We start from the raw sequence: 22,695 nt of genomic DNA, 5'->3' as shown, positions 1-22,695 counted from the left end.
ATGAATATTTACCCTGCATTGTGATTTGATTTTATGTATATATGCAGTAGGAAATATGATTCAGGATGCAAATTTCATAAAGCATATAATAGTCTTAAGATGCATTTAATAAGTGTGAGAGTTGGAAAGAACCGATGACAATTTCAGAACTCCTGACCCCAGGTTATATATTTTGCATAGGGTTAAATTTCACTACTCAGTTTGTGTCAAATAAAGTCTCATTTGTTACTTTACAAAGCCTACTCAAATGCCATTGCACCATGTATCCTGCTTATTCAGACTATGGTGCAATTATGGCTGATTGGAAAACAGGCCACGAATTTCTCTCTCTTTACATGTGCCTCTTGAAATAGCTTCGTTTGCTTTTATATTTACTCTGGAGTTTGGCCATGTGATTTCTTTTATTAGCTTACTGAAGCTGTGGTAACATAGCTCAACCGACTGCGTGACTTCAGCAATGCAAATTGATTTCTTGCAAACTGATTTTCTCCTAGATCCAGTAGCTGGAAGCCCAGGTCGGGTGTTCAGTGTGAAAGGGTTCTGGTGAAGGATGTCTCCCTGTGTGGTCATCTGTTTTCCATAGCTCAAGAAAGGACTAATGGGGATCAAGACCTCAAGAGTCCTTATGAGAGCACTAATGCCACCAGACCAGAGTCTTCCTTCATGAATTAATTACCTTCCAACAGCTCCATCTCCAAATACCACCATTTAAGGTATGATAAATGTCAACACAAATCTGAGAACATGAATATTCTAATATTCCATCCCTCATTCTGTAGCCAGTGAATGAGCCAGTAGTAGGCATGAATCAGGTAGAAATCTGAGAAGGATTCGTGTGGACAAGCCTATTTTCACTAACCAGGTCTCAAGGGTATTTGTCTTCTGATCCCTGTGAGCACCACCTCCAAGACCTCCATTCACCTACTGAATGATGAAAGACATGAGGCTGTCCCACAGCCATCTTTGATGACCCAGGCATGTTAAAGTATGTGCACAAAATCCTTGATGACCCAGGCATGTTAAGGTATGTGCAAGAAATCCTGAAAAGTCTAGCATTACCAATCTCTGAGAAGAGTATAACTTGCTATTTCTAGACCTTCCCAGCCCTCTCTCATGGGCTTCAGTTCTTTTTGTCCTATCACGTGCAAGTGTGGTTTAGGATATCCGGAAGCTGTATCCCTCCGTGGGTTTCTGAATTCTACTCCAGATCCTAACTGATTGGATTCCTTGTCTAAGTTCTGATGGTTTAGTAACAGGAACACAGCTCCCTTGCTTTATTTCTTCCATTCTCCTACTGCTAGCCTTTGTTCACTGTAGTGAACGATATTAAGACATGTGACTTTACCTTCACCTAAGCAGACCTATCAGCAGTGGAGATAATCTTGGTGACCTGACACCAAGTATCAACACAGTTTCAAGTAGCTGCTGTTCCACTAGCTGCCTGCACCACTCAATGTCAACATTAGCACATGCATAATTTGAGCTCCTTGTGCACCATGTGAGTACAAACATAATCTGAGCTCCTTGTGTGCCATGCATGGTGATATGAGTGACCCTGGAGAGTCCTTTTACTAAACATCAGCCACAGAAAAGAAGCCTCGATTCTATGATTGCATTCACATGACTTATTAAAGCCGGCCTTCCTAGAAGGAGTGGGGTTGGTAGTTCTAAACTTGCAGTCATGGGCAGAGCTGTGTGTGGCCCATGTCTTCACTACATGCACAGTCGCTTGGGAAAGAACAACACAAAAGCATAAACGTGCTATCAGTCTTACTAGTAGCTTGTCTCCGCTTGAGCTGACTGAACTATCAAGACTAGAAAATGGCTTTAGTGGCTTCTTTCTTAGTTCTGTAATGTTACATGAATATTCCATACTTCAGGACGCAGGAGAAAAGTTAGCTCAGTATTCAAGGTGAGTGTTTCATAGTCTAAGAAAAATGACATGAGGTATAATTCTCTCATTAAAGTGGTTGAGTAAGCTGTTCTACAATAAGATCTGTGCAGAGTAGTGTATAGTGTACACTATAAGACCTGTAGAGTAGTGTATAGAGCACACTATAATAAGACCTGTATAGAGTAGTGTACAGAGTACACTATAATAAGACCTGTATAGAGTACACTATAATAAGACCTATATAGAGTAGTGTATAGAGCACACTATAATAAGACAAGTATAGAATACACTATAATAAGACCTGTATAGAGTACGCTATAATAAGACCTGTATAGAGTAGTGTATATAATACACTATAATGAGACCTGGATAGTGTATAGAGCACACTATAATAAGACCTGTATAGAGTAGGATATAGATTACACTATAATAAGGCCTGTATAGAGTAGTGTACAGAGTACACTATAATAAGACATGTATAGAGAACACTATAATAAGACCTGTAGAGAACAGTGTAACTACTTAGTTGAGTGTGGGTTATGATTACCTTCCAGTTTAATCTTAAATGATGAAATGACTTACTACTACTACAAGATGAGAGGAAAACATACCCAAAAGGAGTATCTCCTAAGGTCCTTGCAAGAGAAGTGATGTTATTCATTGATACTGTTGGCTCCCTCTTCCAGATGGACACTAGTGGTGCCCAACAAATATTACAACCAAGTCCAGCAGAGCTTTTGTCACTTGGGGAGACTGACACACAACGTGCACATTGATTCATTTTTATAAAAGCTGTCCAATATTCTATTGGGTGTGTACGAAATAAGCTTTGTGATTTTCCATTATCTTTATCTTGGCTTTTATGAGAAAGGTATTCAGTGTGTCTATGGTTTTTATAATATACTAAAGAAGAAAAAATGAATTAAATAGTGATGCAACTTAGTTTATTGCTAAAGAAAACTAAATATACTAGGAGTTACAAGTGAGAGAAATTATATTCACTAGTGTTATGGTATAGACCTTGAGTTCCCCAGTGATTCATAGATAGAAAGCTTGGTTTCCAGGTCAGGAGGCTAAGGGGAAGGTGGTGGGGCTATAGAGGGTACAGCCTAGTGGAAGGAAAACTTACTGCGGACATCTTTACAAGTACTGAAAGCCAACCATCTTCTTTCTCTCTGCCTCTCTGCCCCTCTCCCTCTCCTTCTGCCCACTTTCCCTGACTATGCCTCCCCACTTTCTGCTTCCCTGAAACAGTGGAGTTTTCTCTAAAATGCTCCTGCCATAATTTTCTGTCTTGACTGAAGTGAAAGTTATGGTACCAAGAAACCATAAACTGAAAATTCCACAGATATGAATAAAGAGAAATCTCTCCTACTCTAAGTGGTTTATGTCAGTGACATAATCTACAGTATGCATGGTCTATAAATAATGTACTGCATCAATGACATAGTACTGAACTGTGCTTGGTATGCTGGAATTCTCAGATCCGGCATTTATTCTATATATACTGATGCCACGTATCATAGTGTGTTATTGAACTAACCTCAAGAAATAACCAAAGCTACTAGTCAGAAAGAACAGCTCGATATTCTTTTTGCCAGTACAAACTCATCAGTTTTGGCAAATGTCCTTCTACACTCAGAAGAAAATACTGAAAATTCTGCTAAACACATTGACTTCGTTGTATGTGGGAACGTTAACTGGTGAAGCCATCCAGATGGTCTCTTACGCTGCTCCACATCCTGAATCTTCTAAGAGCTTTGTAAGTTTTATGACAAAGCTGATAAAGAGGAGGAAGTTCTGCCTGTAAAACATCTCAAGTCAGATCAAGCCATTTATGTTTTATGAGTGAGAGCTCTGTGACTTCATTAAAGCTTTTGTTCAAATAACTGAATCAATCAAAAAAGCTAGCTTAATTCAAATTCTGGGGCTGTCACAGAACACGCAAGCAGAATCATCTTTGTAGAGATGTGACATATTCGTCCATCTAGAAAAAATACAAATATAGTTCTTTGGCTTTTATAAAAGGATATCATTTTGTCAGACCACACAGTTAGAAATCAAATCTGCTATATCCAATAGAAACTCAGAAAACTATGGTGCCAAGCATTGCAGATTCAGTCAAAATCAGCCACCAGGTCACGAAAGTCTATAAATTTACATTTGGTGGTAACTCCTCCGCTGTAAACAATATATAAGCTGAATACAGAGAACCAAATCAAGTACAAGTGGACATTTCTACCGCTCCAACAATGAATGTATGCAGTGTTGTGAAACGATGAGCTGCTGGAGCCTGGAAGCTGTCAGAGAAGCTCGCGCCCAAACAGCAGGAGGAAGTTAAATGCTCCATGCAAGATGGACAGTTGTTAAGACTGCTAGTGATACTAGCCCAGCGCCCACCTGACTTTGCTTCCATGCTCTCAGGTCCTCCTCAAGGAAGAAAATAAGTCTGTGGTCACAAGCACATGGGGCAATTAAAAGGAAAAAAAAAAAAAGAAAGTATAGCCAAGAGGATGTGGGCAGGGCTACACATGTAAAACAGAATGATGTCTCAATTTCCACAGTGCTAACACAGTACAAGGTCTAGCACATGCAACCTCTTAAGATTTTTTAAAAAGACATTATGACTCAAAACTTTGAATATTCTACAGCCACTCACTTCCCTCCAGATGTGCACATTTGTACTGAAGAACTGCTTCTGGCACAACATACACGCTATGGAAGAACAGAAGCACTTCATGGGGGCTTTGACAAAGGTCCATATACTCATACGGCGGAATGCACAGGAATTAAACGGATGAGCCGAAGCATCAGGAGTCAGTAGCAGAATCTAGGCAGAACTGTACTGAGCTACTCTCTCACCCGCTTAGAATAGCTATTATGTAACATCTAAAATTAGTGCGTAACAAAGAGTGGAGGAGAGTCGCCTGGCAGTGTTAAACAAACAATCCCCACACGTTAGAGAAGAGGATGGAAGGGCCTCCCAAAAGCAAAGGTAGATGCATAGGACCAACTCATCCTACTTGATAGTGTGCAGCTCAGGGAAATGAAGTCAGTATAAGGTGCATCTGCACGTCAATGCTACTGCAGCGTATTTACAATATTAGTTACACAAAGAAACATGAAACTGCCTTTTCCTTTAAGCTAAGTGAGATAGCCAAGGAAAGCACATATGGCTTGCACGCCCACTTGCCTTTGCAAGCTAAAACTGTGAACCTGAGAGTAGCTTCATGGTTACCAAGAGTTAGATACATGTGGAGTAGGAGGGACGCGGACATAGGATGGGGAAATACACTGAAATTCACTAATGCCTATAATTCATGTATAAATTTAAAAAATAAAAGTAACAAATAATTAGAGCTGGAAGGGTAGCTCAGTCAGCAGTTACCTTGTAAGTTGGAAGACCTAAATTTAATTCCCCAAATCCACTGGGAGTTGTATCCAAAACACAGTCATGAGATGCCCTCTTTTGAGTTGTTGGTCATTGAAACATTACACGTGATTCCTATTGCCCTTGGCTGTCTTCCAAAGGTGTAAGACAAATCCTTAATGCTGAAGACATCATGTATTTAGATAAAGAGCCCAAAGGCCAATGAGCTGGAACTGACCTGACAGCTTTTTTCCTGGGGACTCATTTTTGTGGAACCAGAAGGCACCATGAAAGATTCCAAGGAAAGTGAAGTAATGGACACTCCTACTCAGATATGACACACAGGAACCATAACTGCTTGCATGATCCAGTAACCTTAAGAGTGTAGCAGTGGCGCACATGCCTTGGCGGTAACCAATAGCTCTCTAAATAGACTCCGGAGCTCTTCAACAAGAAGAAATTTATTCCTGGAAACCTATCCAACTCCCTGGGATTGGTGAAGTCATAAATTCTAAAGAAGAACCTACAATAGCCACATTAATAACCAGCATAACCCCTAGCTACATTACATATACCCACAGAGCAATCCTTATCAGTCACCAAGTTAACTCTCTTTGAGACAGAAGGAGTCCATTACCAAAAACTACAACCAACTAAAATGAAGAGTTGGGGAATCCAGTTCCAAGTGATACATCAGCAGCCAGGGCTACTGTACCTAAGGCTCAGGGGAGACTGCAGAATAGGAGCAGAAGAGTTTACTGTGAGAGCGTGGCTCCTAGTAATGTCAGAAGTGACATGGGAAAAGTCTCGCTAACATAACTTCCTAGTGATGAGCTCAACAAAGATAACACCAATAGAGATGATAATATGTACAGAGGGAAAGTTCAAGAGGCCTCAAACCAAGACAGAGAACTTCAGGCAGCTAAGAATGCGGAGAGTGAAGATTTAGGCTTCCCTGGGGAAGAGCGCACCTACCAGTTATCCAATACCAAATGGTCAGCCCTGAAAACTTACATACAAGTAACATTATACAGACTGAGCAGGCTGTGTTTGTGTATTTAGGAATACATACACACGTATGGTATGCAAAAACTACCAAAAATAATAATAAAGAAACTATGAATTTTAAAAAGAGCAAGGAGGGATATATGGGAAAGTTCACAGACAAGAGAAAATGATGAAATTATATTATATTGTACCTCGAAAGTTTAAAAGACAGCAGATGTATTTTCAAAATTCTCAAAGAATAAAATAAATGAAAATGACATAAAACATTCAAGGAAATGTGTAAATTTAAAAAATTCAAAACAGACAGAAAAGAATATAGAAAAGATGCATAAGGACCCTCTTGTCTGAGGACCTGGCATCCCTTGAATTGCACACATGTGTGACAGATGTTTGAAACTCTTCCAAAATCAGAAACATTGCCAGCCTGTCTTGAATGCAACAAAATCAAAAGGACAAACAAACAGAAAACTAAAAGAAGAACTCTGAGGGTAGAACTATGGCTGTGCTTGCAGACGACAGCATTTTCTCATTTTAGAGTGATAAACCATACCTGGGAATGAGGGGGCAGAGATGAATTCAAGAATGGAAGAAACAGGACTGATGGTGCATGGAGCTGAGGTGCAGGACTGAGCAAGGCTGAGACCCTGGACTGAGACCCTGGGCTGGGACCCTGGGCTGGGGCTCGCATCGCCCGTGGCAGGCTCAGAAGACAGGGGTGCCAGGCCTTCACATCCTACTGGAATTTGTTCTACTCAGCTGTGATCTTGTTTAGCTATACTAGGAAACCTTTCTTTCCACTTCCTCTTTTTTGGAATGAAGCGTTCCTCCTTCCTCTCTCCCTATTTTAGTCTGGAATTAATGACCCTGGATACCAAAGTTTCAGACGTCCACAGGGAGAGAAGAATTTTATTCTGGAACATACGTCCTACTGTGTGTCTGTCCATTTAATTTTGATAGGATGTAGACTATGGGTTGATGTTAGAAGGACTGGTCTTAAAGACGCTGGGATCTGATGAATGTATCTGGGGGTGGGTAGGATCAAGATCAGGGAATCCCTATTATATTACATTCTTGAAAATCGGCTTTAACTCCTATTTCTTTGCAGTGTTTCATTATTTAGAAACAAAGTATGCTAGTAAATTTTCTATGTCAAAAACAACCCAATAACCAACTTACAAAGACAGGAAACAGATTTTGTCTGACAGCTTTAGAGAATGTAGACCATGATTCTGTCCTTGGGCTTGTGGGAATACATTGTGTACAGGAGAACAAATTGATTCACTTCCTATCTGGGGAGGTAAAGTCAGGAAGAGCAGGGGACTGATAATTTCACTATCTCCTTAAGGGAACATTTACTATAACCAAACATCCCCAAGCCCATACATCCCAAAGCTTCCATTGCCTCCCAAGAAGTCAAGCAAGAAACAAGTGTTTAACACACAGGGGAGTCAGCCGGGTATTCTAGATGTAAACTCTGGCACAAGGCTGCTGCAGATATACCTGCTTAAAAGAAGTGGGCCGGTTCCCAAGTCTGCCAGCAAGAACTGGAGGAGACAAGGAGATGTAGTCCAGCCTATACCTTACTTCACACTTTCAGCATCCTGAATGGAATGAGAAGAGTTTTCAGTTGGTCTAAGCCACACACCTAGTGCAGCTGTGTCCGGGCAGACCTAGGAATGTGAGGAAGGATGCTTCACATACCAGGATCATGTGAACTGGCCTGCACAAGCATGACAACTGCTACCACCCCACTTATAGCTCATATAATGTGGGGAGGTTCTCACAGGTCATGTGCCTAACCCATCATTTAAGTCAGTGGATGATAAGCAACTTGATTTGTCAACTTTTGATAGAACACTGAGCAGTAAACATGAAAAGACCCAGGACTTCAGAGTAGACACAGATTGTTATGTGCTAATTGAAGAACATTCTGCAACTTTAACAAGAAATGTGAGTATATCAAGCTCAAAAACCTAACTTCACACTGGGGAGATGTGCCGATGTGTGGTGAGCCCACAAGTATTATCCAGTAAATGGGCAGCTGACAGATCTATTGATCATTGGACAATCCACGGGACATGTTTACAAATACTCCGCTTGGAGCAACCCATTTTTGTAGAGCTACCGGGACATATGTGCTTTGGATAAGTCACTGTCAATTCTGTAAAAATCTTGTGAAATCATGTCATTTCTCCCTTCTTTGGTGTCGTATGTAGCCCTGTATAAACCTGACTTTCCCTGTGGGGCAACCAGATACCATGAAGCTAAGGTGAGTAAAGGATTCTGTCAAGCCTTTGTTCTCACAGAAAAAAATCTACATAAAAATTGTCCCCCACAAACTTTCTTTATTGACAGTAGTCACTGATAAGAAACGAGCCTCATACAGGAAGTGGTATGTCTGCTCTAACAGCAGACTCAGGAAAGTATGATCTACTGGTCTGACTTAGCAAACTGTCAAGATTCTGTATGTACTCTTCACCTTGGCTTCACCTAACATAGGATCATAGCCCAGAAAATTAACTATTAATTCAGGAAAAAGCCCTGGGTTGCTAAAACTAGCCTCAGAGAGAAAAATGTTCCCCTGGTCACCCTGCTGGAGTCAAATCCAAGGTCCCCAGAAGAGATTCCTTTTAACTTAAGCAGCTGGATGCTAAAGCAATCAAGACCGCATGTTAGTATGGCTACCAAGGCTGTGTTCCCACCTGCACGAGAACATCACAGCCACACTCCCTCTGAGACTAACGTGCCTCTTTTACCAGATTCACTGGTTTCTTGTGACTCTATAGAAATGTATGCTTGATATTATTGTTACCACCTATGAGACTTTTAACTTGTCTGTACACCTATGCAAACTAAAAGTGTTGTGGAGATCATCCCTTTTGACCCTTTACCCTTATGCCCTAATGCCCTTATGCCCTTATGCCCATCTTCCCCCAAAGGAAAAAAAAAGCACGCAGAAAAAAACATGCCTGAGTCAGTTAGTTTGTTTTACCCCTCAAGTCCCATTCCCAAGCAAGTTTTTGCTTGTATTTAAACTGGTATTCAGTAGCTCCCAATGTCACTGGGTAAGAAGGCTTGGTCTGCAAATATGAATCCCAGAAATGGAATCTCCAGCATTTTAAACATTCATGTTTAAAACCAGTATGGCTGTGTGCCTGTAATCTTGGTATTGAAAGTTAGAGACAGGAGGATTCCATGAGGATACTGGCCAGCCAGTCTAGTCGAGATAGTGAACTTCCGGTTCATTGAGAGACTGTCTCAGGACACTAAAGCAGGTGGAAATCAAGGGAGAAAATGCTCTAAAAACCTGTGCTTGCCTCAAAACACAGGAACGTGAATGTGTACCTGAGTATTCCCAAGCATGCTGGAAACATTCTATACCACACACACAGACACTGACACATACACACAAACACACACACACACAGTCTTACTCCTTAGTATAATTTAGAGCATCATGACAAACAATGACTCTCTCTTCAGATTATATGTGGATCACGACAAGCTTTACGTGAATATTCGTATATTACTGTGTCCTTTGATCTAATACTCTCTTAAATTTCCTTAATTAAGGAATCTTCAGCTTTCTAAGAACTTATAAATTGCAGACCTCCTCAACATTGCTTTTGAGCACATCAAAGTGACTGTTGATATTCTAATTTTTAATTTTGAGGAGCTCATTTTGTATGGAGAACTTAAACAAACCTGAGCAAATACACAGGATCCAGTTTTACAAGTCAAACTGACAAACACAGTTCCAATGCCAAAGGTGAACCGGAAAATACCACTGTCCCCTGCTCTTCAACTGGGAAAGCTTTGCCAGCTCTGATCTAACATGGGAACTGGTTAGGGAATAAAATATGATTTCCCTTTCAAATCCGGCATGAGTGCAGGTTAATAAACCACCAACTCTACCTGTCGCCCATGAATAGAGGCTTTGTTCCAGTTCCAGTATTGTCCATAACGCCATCATGCCCCCACTCTGGACACTTGTATAAAATGAATGTTCGTCTGTGTTCCTACCATCTCCCAATTTCAACTCCAAAATCATCAGTCATTTTCTGACATTTAATTTCAGCTGCATCACAGAACTATCTAGCTGCTGATGCTATACAGAGCTCATTCGGTTTGAATCTAAATCCAACCAATACAAGTTCTCTTGGCCTTGGGTGTTTGTTGAATAAAGAAGATACCAGTAGGCAGACACCTTAGCAACAAAAACTCGCTATTAAATTTGTCTAACCTATGCTCCTAGGGTGTAACAATGTGCCCTTAGTGAAGAACACTTAATGCAGAGTTAGTAATTCTGAAGCCGTGCAGGGTAGGCAGAGTCACCTTCAGCAGCGAGCTATGAGCCTGCAAATGTAATGAGCAAGGGTCTGTAGTCTCAATACTGTGCAGGAGTTCCGCACGACCTAGAGCTGTGGGACCACCTCCTCTTTCCACTCAAGCAGCCAAACTAACCTACATACCAAAACTCATGCCTTATACTTTACTATCTTAGTCAAGTGCCCATATTTATGAGGCGTAATGACTTATATAAGAGGAAAAAAAAGGCACTTAATTGTAAGATAATATAAGATACAAATAACATTTTAGTGAATAAAGAATCAGTCCTATTTTCAAAAATTCAGTACCAATGATTTAAAATCTTTCCTCCAAACCAAAACTTGGCAAGCTACATAATGTGAGGTATTCTTTTAAATAATTATGGCTAATTCATATTCAGCCAGGAGGGCTAAGAGCCACAATAGTAACTTTTATAGAACATTTAAAAATTCTCTTTGCTACTCCAAGCACACAATCTCTCATTAGCCTCAGCTCAGTCCACTTCAGAACTCAAGTACTTTTCCACGAGGCAACATTTATGAGTTTTAATTTGTCTTTCAATAAACTTAAAACATGAAATCAAATAAAAAGAGTAAAAAGGAGCCATGCCTATAATCTACCAGAGCCAACACGAGTACAGTTTGTAAAAATTTAAAGTTACCTGGAGAGAGAGAGAAAAGCTGCATTAGCTGCTTGTTGAGGACTCAGAGCTGAAAATACAGGCGATTGATCATTAACTTTTAGCCAGAAGCAAACTTGCACACAGCTCTCCAGAGGCCAGTTCTCTGCTTTCCCTTCCGTCTCTCTTCTCAAATAGGGGAAAGGTAGCTCCCTCTCTTTCTGGAGAACTTGCTATGGCATGCACAATTAGTTCGTACTTCACACGGTGTAACGTAGACGGGGCTTAAATTATATCCAGGGTCAAAGAAGGTAACCTGTCTGGCACTTTGAATTGTTACATTTAATCTTCTGGATTCTCCTCTGCTGTTGAAGTAGACACAATTTCAAGGGTACTTTTTTCCCATCATGTAATTTGATATCATGTCTGGAAGACACTGCAAAAATTATGTACAATATGCATTGCTGTGTCTATGAATTGTAGCTAATTCTGATATTGGGAAAGACGGTATTATGAACAAATACTTAAGAGGTCAAAGTCATAGGGCTTCATTTTGCTACCTGGAGTGGACTTTAGGTGTCTTCCCTTCTCCACCTTTTTCTTATACTGAGACATGGCCTTTCAGCAACCCTGAAGTCATGGATTCAGCTAGACTGAGGTGGCCACTGAGCCCCAGCCACTATCGTGGCTCCACCACCTCTTGCTGTGGTGACAGAAGCATGCTGTCACTCTTGGCTTCTTACATTGGTGCTCGGGACACATGCATCAGGTACTTCACTGACAGTCATCTCTGCAGTGCTGAGGTATTTTACCAAATAATTTGCATCCGTCATCTTATTCTTAAACAATATAAGATAGGCAATATGCAAACATTTCAAGTTTGGGAACACTGGGTTTTGTTTTGTTTTGTTTTGTTTTCCCTAGGTTTTAATGGATCTAAGGTCCATATTCCTCTCTACTAAACAGCAAACTAGTGTCTCCACAGTCAGTGGGAGGGGTTTAAGTGCTCATGGTGAACTTGACAAATCCTGGAGCCACTTAGGAAATGGGCAGCTGGGCAAACATGTGTAATTATCTTTATTACATTTATCAATCATTCCCTGGAAAGAGGATCCTTAGTGGGGAAGTGAGTAGAGCATCAACATGCATGTGTTCCTGGCTCTCTGCCCCTTATTGGGGGTGGATATTACAAAAACAGCTCCTCCCACCTCTGCCTCTGTGATGACCCATGATGGCTGGATGGTAGGTAGCCTGGATTACAAGCTGAAAGAAAACCTTTCTCCATCAAGTTGTCTTGGTCAGAGGATTTTATCACAGAAGCAGGCAGAGAAACAGAGACAAGACACACAGTTACCAATGGGAAAGATTCAGTTGTCCTGGTCAGAGGATTTTATCACAACAGCAGAAACAAAGATAAGACACACGGTTACCAATGGGAAAGATTCAGTTCTCAAGAACAAGCACCAGATACCAGTCAGTTGCAAAATATGCTTCCAAACGAGCTTAATAATGTGCACAATAATTATAACGACCAATTAATAAGGATAATTCTCTTCTAGAAATTTTCTCTGATTTGACTAAATACAGTAATTATTTCTTTTTAAATTACAAGGTAGGTTTCTGCTTCTTCTTTTAAAATCTTGAGTTAAAAACTAAAATGAAAAAGAAGTATAAGGAAATTCTCTCCTACAAATACAGACCAACACCGAAATCTTGGTACGGTGACAAATTGTTGTGTGGATTATCCCACAACATAGTAAACATACGACAACCCAGAGATGACATTTTGACAGAAACCTCTTCAAATGCATCTTTGTCCCAAGAAAGCTCAGCACTCAGTGACTCCTGTCAAAGGACAGATTGCAGCAACTTAGCGTAATGAACTGAACAGCTTCCTGCCACTAAATAGAGTGGGTGTTCTAGCAGCCAAACTAACCTACATACCAAAACTCTGTCATGCCCCCTCTCTGGACACTTGTCTGAAACACAGAGGAAGAAAAAGAAGATCACCATACCTTACCCTACCCCAAGAGAGAGTGAGAGAGAGAGAGAGAGAGAGAGAGAGAGAGAAAGGAGAGAGAGAGAGAGAGAGAGAGAGAGAAAGGAGAGAGAGAGAGAGAGAGAGAGAGAGAGAGAGAGAGAGAGAGAGAGAGAGAATATCCATTTCAAGTATTTTCCTTGTAAACTTGGAGAGACCAGGACTGAAAATAACTGATTGGTTAACATCTGGCACCGTTTGTGTGAAGATTAAGGTGAGAGGTAAAGTCATTATCTCATCAACTGAAACTGGCCTGCTTGGGAAATGCATCTGATTATCTCTGCAATCTTGACTTCTCATGGCGCACGCACAGCAGCTCATTTTCACACATGGTGACCCATACATTTAAATCATGGGCAACTCAATTTTAAGACCCAACAACATTTAAATCATGGGTAACTCAATTTTGCCTTCTTAACTTGGTCAGATGGGACCAAGAAACTTAGATCAGGAAACAATGTCTCGTGTATAGTTTCTAACACTATTCAGGGTTCAAAACATTTATTTGAGATAAAATTATTATGTAATACAAATGACGAAGCAATCAAAAATAACTCCACAGATTACCTAAGTTTCTTTAACAATAAAACTGCTAAAGAATAAACATCACTGAAGTTGTCTGTTTTATCTATTGAAAGGATGGTAATAAGACTCAATCTTATACACAGAAAAGATAGCAAGTGTTAACAAATAAGTACTATTAACTATACCACAAGTGTTCACTTCATTAGACTTTTATATGTTTAATATCTTGTTTCAGTATTAGAAGATATTCTAAATAGAGAAATAAAAATATGCTTATATTTGTTATATAAAACTTTGGGGGTAGGAAAGGGAGAAATTAAGTAGTTATACTCTAGTCCCCCAAATTAAAAAAAGCAATTCTGTAATCAATAAATAACTTCACAAAACCCATATGATGATCAAGTATACGGATCATATATTTTGCACTTTTAACATCTTTTGTTTACTGCTCTTACAATGTAAAATCCTTAAAAATTCCATGTGCTGATCAAATCACATTGAGTTTACAGACCATGCTTGTAAAGATTACAAAGCTCAAATTTTATATAGACTTCTTATAATTTTTCTTATATTTTTCTTCACTCAACGTATTATGTCTATTAAACAGTCATATCATTCTAAATATCTATTTGTATTAATTCTACCCCAAAATTAAATTTGTCTAGGACTTAAATTAAGGATTAACATTTGGTGTCGTTGGAAAATGAGCAAATTCAGCTGGCTTGACTCCCCACACAGCAAGGATATTGGCACATGCGGGCACCCTTGTGCCCAATGAACCACACAAGCTTTCTCTTTCCCATTATCCTTTTATAACTAACAGGAAGTATATGGTATGCAAAGCATAAAGAACTCGCATACTTGTATCTGTGCAACCAATCCTGTGTTATGTGAGATGAAGGCAGCAGTGTTGGCTCCGCCTCCCTCCAGGAAAGACAAATGCAGAAGAACCCTGCTCACGCTCACTGAACCCTAGGGAGACCAGGGCAGGAGGTGACTAACCTTTGCCAAGGTTACATGTTCTCAAGAGTAATCCAGAACAATGATCACGAAAAGGTTCGTGCCTACAGACCCCCGAGGTTTTAACATGCTCCAGTCCGTTAGGTACAAGAGAGAGAGGAAATAGTCCCTGAAAATCTTGATGAAGACATGTGCGGCCTTGGAAGAGGCTATTCGCCCCATGCTTGAGTCATGACAATAAGTTCTTGGCGATAGATCTGTTTATATTCTTATTCCCAAGTTTCAGGCAGCCATTGCATATTTCCCTTGTGAGGTTTCATGTTGTGCACATTACGGCTGAATGTTAAAACCAGGATGACTGAGCAAAACCCAAGCGTTTCATCTGATCAAAAAACCTAAGGAGTTATAAAGAATAGAGAGCCCAGGTATATATTTTAGAAGGAAATTAGTTGAACAACAAACAAACAAAAATACTCCCAATGTGAGCTGTGTATCTATTTGTTTTTCTCACTGGGAATTCCTTTTTCTATTTTCTTTCCTGGAAAAAGTAGTATCACCTTCATATTCACTGAACAGATCTGATTGTAATTTTATATTCTGAATTCTAGAATACAGTAGAAGTCACAATAAGCAGACAGCAGAGGGAAACAATCCTAGTTCATTTCCTGAGCTAATTATTCCCCAGAGCAACAACATCAAAGGCGTCTTGTTTGCAACTTTGATATCAAAGCCAAGAAGAGAGCTATCAGTCAAATTTGCATCATGGAATAATCCCTTTAAGGTTTCAACATATCAAAGGAAAATAAAACAAGGTGGGAAAAGATTTTAAACAAAAAAAATATGTATTTTTTTCAGAACATTTCTCCTTCATGGCAGTTAATAGAGCAGAAGCATGGAAAAGGTGATTTAGGCAAGGAGACATTTAGGTCCCTTCCTTCTTTGGTTATTGTGCGGTCAATAGAGCACTGTAGGAATTCAGCTAACAGATGAGCATACTTCATCTCAGAACCTGTGGTTTCACATAACTCCAGGCATCACCCTCGCATGGACCAGACCAAATGCTGTCACATGTACCAACCCTCTGCCAGTGACACAGCACAAAGTCCACACTGGCAAGAATGTCTCTTTTTCCGTGTGAGATCAAGTTTCCGACTATCCGGACACATCCATCTTCTCATCATTTCATGAGTACCTTGTAACTTCAACAACTGCAGTACTCTCCAATTTTTAGCTATAAATCTGTCTAATTACAGACCACACACAACTGCCTACCTACCTAACCCGTATAAAAATTCTAGAAAATCTTTAAATAAAATATAGTATGATCAAGTGTGCATTTCATCTACTGCAACAGACTACAACACAAGGGTGCATATTTCAACATTCTCCACAATGTCTCAAAGCTTCTTTAATGAATAAATTACTTAGCTTCTAAGTCATTCTAAAATGTTTTGGTGAAAACCTGTCACTGCTGCTTTAAAGGAAAGCATACATAAGCCCTTCACCTGATGACATCAGAAATAGCAACAAAGAAATGGAGAGCCAGTGAGATGAGTTGATGAATAAAAGCGCTTTCCATATAAGTCTAATGACCTGAGTTTGATTCCCAGAACCCAGAACCCACGTAGACATAGAAGGAGAGAATCATCTCCAGAAAGTTGTTATCTGACTTCCATACTAGTGCTATGTCACATGCATACCTGTACTCACGTACACACATCACACACCCGCACCCATGCATGCACACACACACACAAAATAGTGTTGATAACTAAAAATTAAAGCTTCTCAATAGAAGAAAAGTGCATCCATATGACAGATGATCAATCTGTCCCTGAACCCTAGTCAGAGAAGCTTCTTCTTGAGTAGGTGGCAGTTAACATGGACAACCACAAATGGACAGAGTGTAGAGAGTGACTACATCATACGGTTCCCCTCCAGGTTCAGGGGCAGAACAGAGAGGCTGTGAGAGCCAGAGATAATGTGAGACTTAAAGGAAGCAGTACTGTCCGGATCAAACAAACCTAATGTGAACCCAGAAAGACTGAGAGCATGCACAGGGCCTGCGCAAGTTCAAGCCAGATGAAAATCACAGCACAGAGGAGGGAAAGTCAACACAGGAACCATCTCTAATCAAGACGCTGTTTGTAGCTGACAGTTGCTTGCATTGGAGAAAGCAGTTCTCTACAATGAAGTGACACTGGGTCTGTCCACCCACACTTAGGAGTGATCAGCCAGCAGAAAGGGAAATCCAGGACAGTGGTTTTTATTGTATTTTATTTCTATTTTTTTAAGAAAGAAAGAATGTGCATTTGGGAGTAAGGAGAGAGGGCAAGAACTAGGAGGATATAGAAGAAGAGAAAGTACAAAAGCAAACTACATGTATGAAATCCTCAGACACAGACATGTTAGAAAGAGAGAGTTAATAAAAGGATGAAAGGTAACACACAGTAATACAGGAGACACAGTTAGCAGGAGCTTTGAGCATGCCTGAAGCTACAGTAGACACACAAATTAATAATAATAGTAATAATAATAATAATAATAGCAACAACAAAGGTAAACTTTTAAAAATGAAGAACATTATTATAAATTCATGCACAGAGACAGTTAATGGGAATTGTACCACACCTGAGACTTGATAAGGTTCCAGTGCTTCTCTTCCTGTCTGCTATTTCTTTGCATATCCTAGATATCCTTGCTGACTCTATAGCAGCACAGGACAGTGGCCTTCTTTGCCTCTGATGGGCCTTATCAGCCCCAGAGTCCTCACTGGGTCTCTCTGTCTTGGGGACTCTCACCTGTTTCCCTACACACTCTAACAGAACTCATCGCTTGCAGTCCTTCACTGCAATATAGGACTGGGGTCCTAGGTTTTTTTATTTTGTTATAGGTACTGGCTTTTACTTTCATTGTAAACTTGCAGCCTATTTCTTACCTTGGACAAACTACATAACATAGGCTTATCACCTACCTGGTGGTTTTACATAGTTACTTAGGCAAACACATCTGCTAAAATAACACTACAGTCCATTCTACATTTAGGTAATGAATTTTTCAAAAAAGGAAAAAAATAAAAAAATATTCATCCCCCCAAAACGTTAAGCAGGTTTGGCGAGGTCACTCCATGTTCCTTTTCAGGAATCTTATTACAGAAGAGATGGGTTTTGAGGTGAACACTCTGTGATGCTGTTTCTAGGGCAGATTCTTCCTCTGAGAAGGGAAAGTTAAGCTTGGAGATAAATTCAAATTAAAATCTCTACTTGATTATGTATTCAAGCCACATTCTCTAGTCCAACATCAGGTTTAAGAATTGAGTAGATGCCTCTAAGAAGTTAGCTGAATCTGCTTTTTTCCCCCTGTGCTTAATTAATTAGTTTAACCAACATTTAGTGGGTGGCTAGCATACAGAAGTCATTATGGCAGGACTAAGGAGGGATGTCAAGGTAAGCAAGGCCGGTAATCTTTTCTCTTACATGCACTCTCCCCATGATGAATATAGATGCATACAGTGCTAACCAGCCAGAATTATTAAAGCCATAATAGAGACAGAGTCTTATTAGAGTCACCAACGTCCTGTAGAGCCTTGTAGAATTTAACTGAGCACCACATGAGACAACAAACTCGTAAAACTATATACTACAGGCATCTTTTGTATCACAAGCCTGTTAAACAATACTAGGTGTTGATTCTCTTGATGCTATAGAGGAACCATTTCCTTGTATATGAAAGCATCACCCTTTTGACTAGACTTTCTAGGCACACGTTAACAAATAAAATGGCTTAGCCTTGACAGGAGCTCTCAATTCATTATTCTCAATCATGTGAGAGGTAGAAAAGAATAAAGACTATGTTTAATTTTTTTCTAGGTATAATATACTGCCCATGGAACCTGGCGTTGACTATAAGCTGTCCTCCAGAATCTGACAGCAAGGTCATTGCTACAGACAACACCTACAGAACAAATGGAACATGGAGAAGTCAAGCTGGAGACTAGGTAGAGCCTTCACACCTGCTTTCTAGCATTTTTGTACCAATAATTAATTAATTAATTAATTAATAATTAATAGAGAAATATAAACATGAAGCCAGCCACAATCTCTTTGAGCTGCAATGGTGCCCTACATACAAGATATGCTAGCGCAATGGTGACCCAAAGCTTGTGGAAGGAACCAAGCAATATCTGATGTGACTTAAGGTCCACTCCACGAGATGGAACACCTACCTACCTGACACTGCTTGGCTGACCAAGAACCTGAGACTAAATAGGCCAGGAATCCAGGGCAAAACAACTATGATGTTTAAAAAAAAAAAAAAAAAGCAATAAAATGACTCCTAATAACGTTCTGCTGTACTGAGATCAGTGGCTTCAACACACACACACAAAAAAAACATAGACATTGCCTATATGGTAGACGAGAGCTAACATAGAAGTGCACAGATGGACAGTGTACAGAGAGTGAGTGACTCTGTAGCACTCAGTCCTAAATGGGACATCTTCATCAAGGCCCTCCTCTCAGGGCACAGGGATCTATGCAGAAGAAAGGGCAGAAAGATTGGGAGCCAGAGCTGATGGATGACTCCAAGGAAACAGCCCCTTCCAAACCCAACAGGACTGGTGCACATGTGAACACACAGAGAGTGTTGCAGCCCATACAAGACACGCACAAGCTCAAGGGAGACAGACTCACAGCACTGGAAAGAGGATGTGGGTTCCCTCATCTAACCAAGAAGCTATGGGCAACTGGTGTTTGCTGGCTGAGAAAAACGACAGTTTGCCCAGTGGAGTCTCACCAAGTATATGAACAATACTTCAGGGAGGGCTCCATGCCCAAAAGTCGCTGGGCAAAACAAGCAAACAAAAAACTCAATAGTATTTCTGTAGACTTTCTGTCTCATTTTTCATTTGCTTGTTCATTTTGTTGCTGTTGTTCTATGGGGGTTTTGCTTGTTTATTTTGATCTTTGTCTCTCTTTCTTGTGTGTGTGTTCTGTGTTTTATTTGTTTCTGTTGTTGTTGCTTTGGAGAGAAAAAGAACACAAAGAACATAAAGTTAGGCAGGTAGGTGAGTAGGAAGAATCCAGAAGGAAGGCAGAATTGGGGGAAGAAGAAAATGACCAAAATATACTGCATGAAATATATAAAAAAAGAATACTGCCCAAAACATTTACAAAGCCAACTGAACCTGAAAGTAAAAGAAGCCCCACTTGGTTGTTAGTCCAGATGCCAACCCACAGGATCAGAATTTCAATGTTAGGAATGAGGTCAACGACTGTGTGTGGAGGAAGTGATGTCAACCCATGAGACCAGAATTGTATGTCTAGGAGTGAGGATACAGTGACTGTGTGTGACCTAAGAGCGGTTTATTTCTCATAATGGTGAGCTAGCTGGCTTTGCTCACCCTTCTTGAAAGGAATTCCAGAAAGAGAGCGGGAGATAAAGCAGTCATACTGAGGAATGGAACATGCCTAACACATCTGCTAACTCATTGCAGAGGCTTTTTTTTTTTTTTAAGTTCAGATAGTTCCTCTCTTCTTTATTTTGTTAACTTCTCAATTAAGTTAAATCAGGAGCAAGAAAGAGCAATGAGGCAGGCCACACCAGCCATAACTAATTCATACTAACCCAACTGTCATCAGAGTGACTTCACCTAGCAACTGATGGACACAGATGCAGAGACCCACAGCCAAACATTAGGTTAAGCTTGGAAAATCCTATAGAAGAGGGGGAAGAAGGCTTGTAAGGACCAGAAGGGTCAAGGACACCACAAAAAATAAAAATAAAATAAAAAACCATAGAAACCAACTAACCTGGCCCATAGCGGCCCACGGAGACTAACATGACAACCAGGGGCCCTGCATGGGACTGACCTAGGCCTTCTGCATATATGTTATCTTTGTGTAACTTGGAATTTTTGTGAGATTTCAAACAAAGAAGGGGATGTTTCTGACTCTGATGTCTGCTTTTGTGACCCAGGATCGCCTCATTCAGCCTTAATAGAGAAGCAGGAGCCTAGTATCACTGCAATTTGACATACCATGTCTGACTGATGTCCATGGGAGACCCGCTTGTATCTGAAGAGAAGCAATGCAGGAGTGGATGGGGGGAGTAGATAAGAGGTGTGTGGAGAGACAGGGAAAAGAGTAAGGAGGGTAAACTTTTGGTTGGGATGTGAAAATAGACAAACAAAAAAGAGCAATGACTTGTACAGACTTCAAATTCATCTCCGACGCTACCAAATTCTCGCTGTACATGTCCACATCATCGGCCACTCAGAACTCCGTGACTCTCAGCTATATTCAGGTAAACGAGATATGAATTAGCAAACATGGGAAACGTAGAATTGTAACGTGGAAACAGAAGGACCACAAATATGCCAGCTCTATTTGAGAATGACGCAGAAATCTCATTTAGCTACAAATACAGTGTCACTGTCTGCTTCTTAATCACATATCCAGCAGACTTGTGAATATAATGTCTAAGTATCCAATTTAAATGAGTGGCTTCCCTCATGTTTCAGATGTCTGTGTAAAGAATGGGCTTTGTTTTGATTTGTTTTCCCTACAGAAAGCAGCGGGTGCTCAAAGACAGGCACAGACAGGCTGCTCTATAACCATAATGCACAATTAAAGACAGCTTGGCACACGCAGCATAGTGCCACTGGCCCGTGTGGGGGTGGCTGCAAGGAGCAAACAGATCTCACCACACTGCCAGCTCTGCTATGTGCATCCATGGCAATTCAGGGATCACTGGGGGGTTAGCCCGAAGCCTTGGAAAGATACCACTTCTCCATTCACGTTTAGGATGTCAGTATTGTATGCGGTCTGAATAAATCCAAACATGTATCTTGCAATATAGATCCTATGACCAAGTTCTAGCAAACCGATCAAATATTCATTTTTTATCTAGAGCCACCACCATTGCCAGAAGAAGACCATTTCTACACTACCACTGAATGAATGCCTCTTAGAGTACATCATGGAAAGCAACATTCTGAGTAGGTTTCCCTTACTTTCAAAACATTTATTACTGAGGCCCCTTCTTACAGGATGTTACACACTTGGTGGTGCCAAGATACCTGCATGTTTGAGCAGTGATATCAACGCAGGCATGGAGACTGACTACCAAGAGGCTGAGGTAGAAAGGTGATTCCCAGGAAATGAAGCATTACAGAGTCTGCTAATTGTGCACAATTAACATTTAATTAATTAGTATTTGTGACCATGTAAACAAGGGAGAGAATGACCTTAAAAGCATGGCATTTAAAAAATTAACTGATATCACACTGTGCTGTTGACAGTATTTAACATCATTAAAACATGTCTAGCCCAACGGCAGCCACTAACAAATTTTGGGCACTACTCCGTGTAATTGTTTTTAAAAAGATAATAAAAATTATGAAAAATATTAGCTAAGGAATAAATACTGCAATCACAACAATGGTTAAGTTTGTTTGACTTCTAAGATCTGTCAAATTTGCTCCAAAGTACTTCAATAAATTAAATGATTTTCATAACAGCCAATATGAAGAAACTTTGTAATATTCTCATTTTATAGAGGAAAAGATTGTATATGAACAATTTGAACAGATTTTAATCAGGAAGCTTCAGAGCTAAGAGTTGAAACCAGACAACAGAGGCTACAGTCTGTGCTCTTAACGACGAAGATGATGAAACATGCCAGGGGCGTGTATCCAACAGAAGCCAACTTGCTCAACGATCATAAGCAGTTATGACACAATATTAAATATGGCAATCACAATTTGTTCACGTTAAAATATCCCAATTCAGCAAATGTCATGAGTTAGGGAAAGCAGACAGACAAAAATACTACTGGACATCAAGGGAACTCACCAGCTAGCTCTAGGGAGGAATTGTTCTGCGTTCACGTGCCCAGATATCCTTGTCAATAGGAAAGCAGCGCATCCCAACTTTGACTCCTAGAAGAATCAA

General features: G+C 40.2%; 1 protein-coding gene across 4 annotated transcripts in view; it reads right to left on the bottom strand.

The window, feature by feature from the left end:
• The window catches only part of Slc16a7 (solute carrier family 16 member 7), a 158,038-nt gene that overhangs the window by 81,570 nt on the left and 53,773 nt on the right, over nt 1–22,695 (bottom strand). For 2 of the 4 annotated variants that reach the window (XM_057757616.1, XM_057757618.1), the window contains exon 2: nt 22,597–22,682. The gene's annotated coding sequence lies outside the window, so the exon portion shown is untranslated. Of the gene's footprint in view, nt 1–11,262; nt 11,327–22,596; nt 22,683–22,695 lie in introns of those variants that run through there. The other 2 variants (XM_057757617.1, XM_057757619.1) reach the window with 2 other exon arrangements.

Source organism: Chionomys nivalis, chromosome 25 (assembly GCF_950005125.1).
Source record: "Chionomys nivalis chromosome 25, mChiNiv1.1, whole genome shotgun sequence".
In the NCBI taxonomy this organism is placed as follows: domain Eukaryota; kingdom Metazoa; phylum Chordata; class Mammalia; order Rodentia; family Cricetidae; genus Chionomys; species Chionomys nivalis.
The sequence above is the reverse complement of the archived record's forward strand: the minus strand, read 5'-3'. Positions and strand labels throughout refer to the sequence as shown.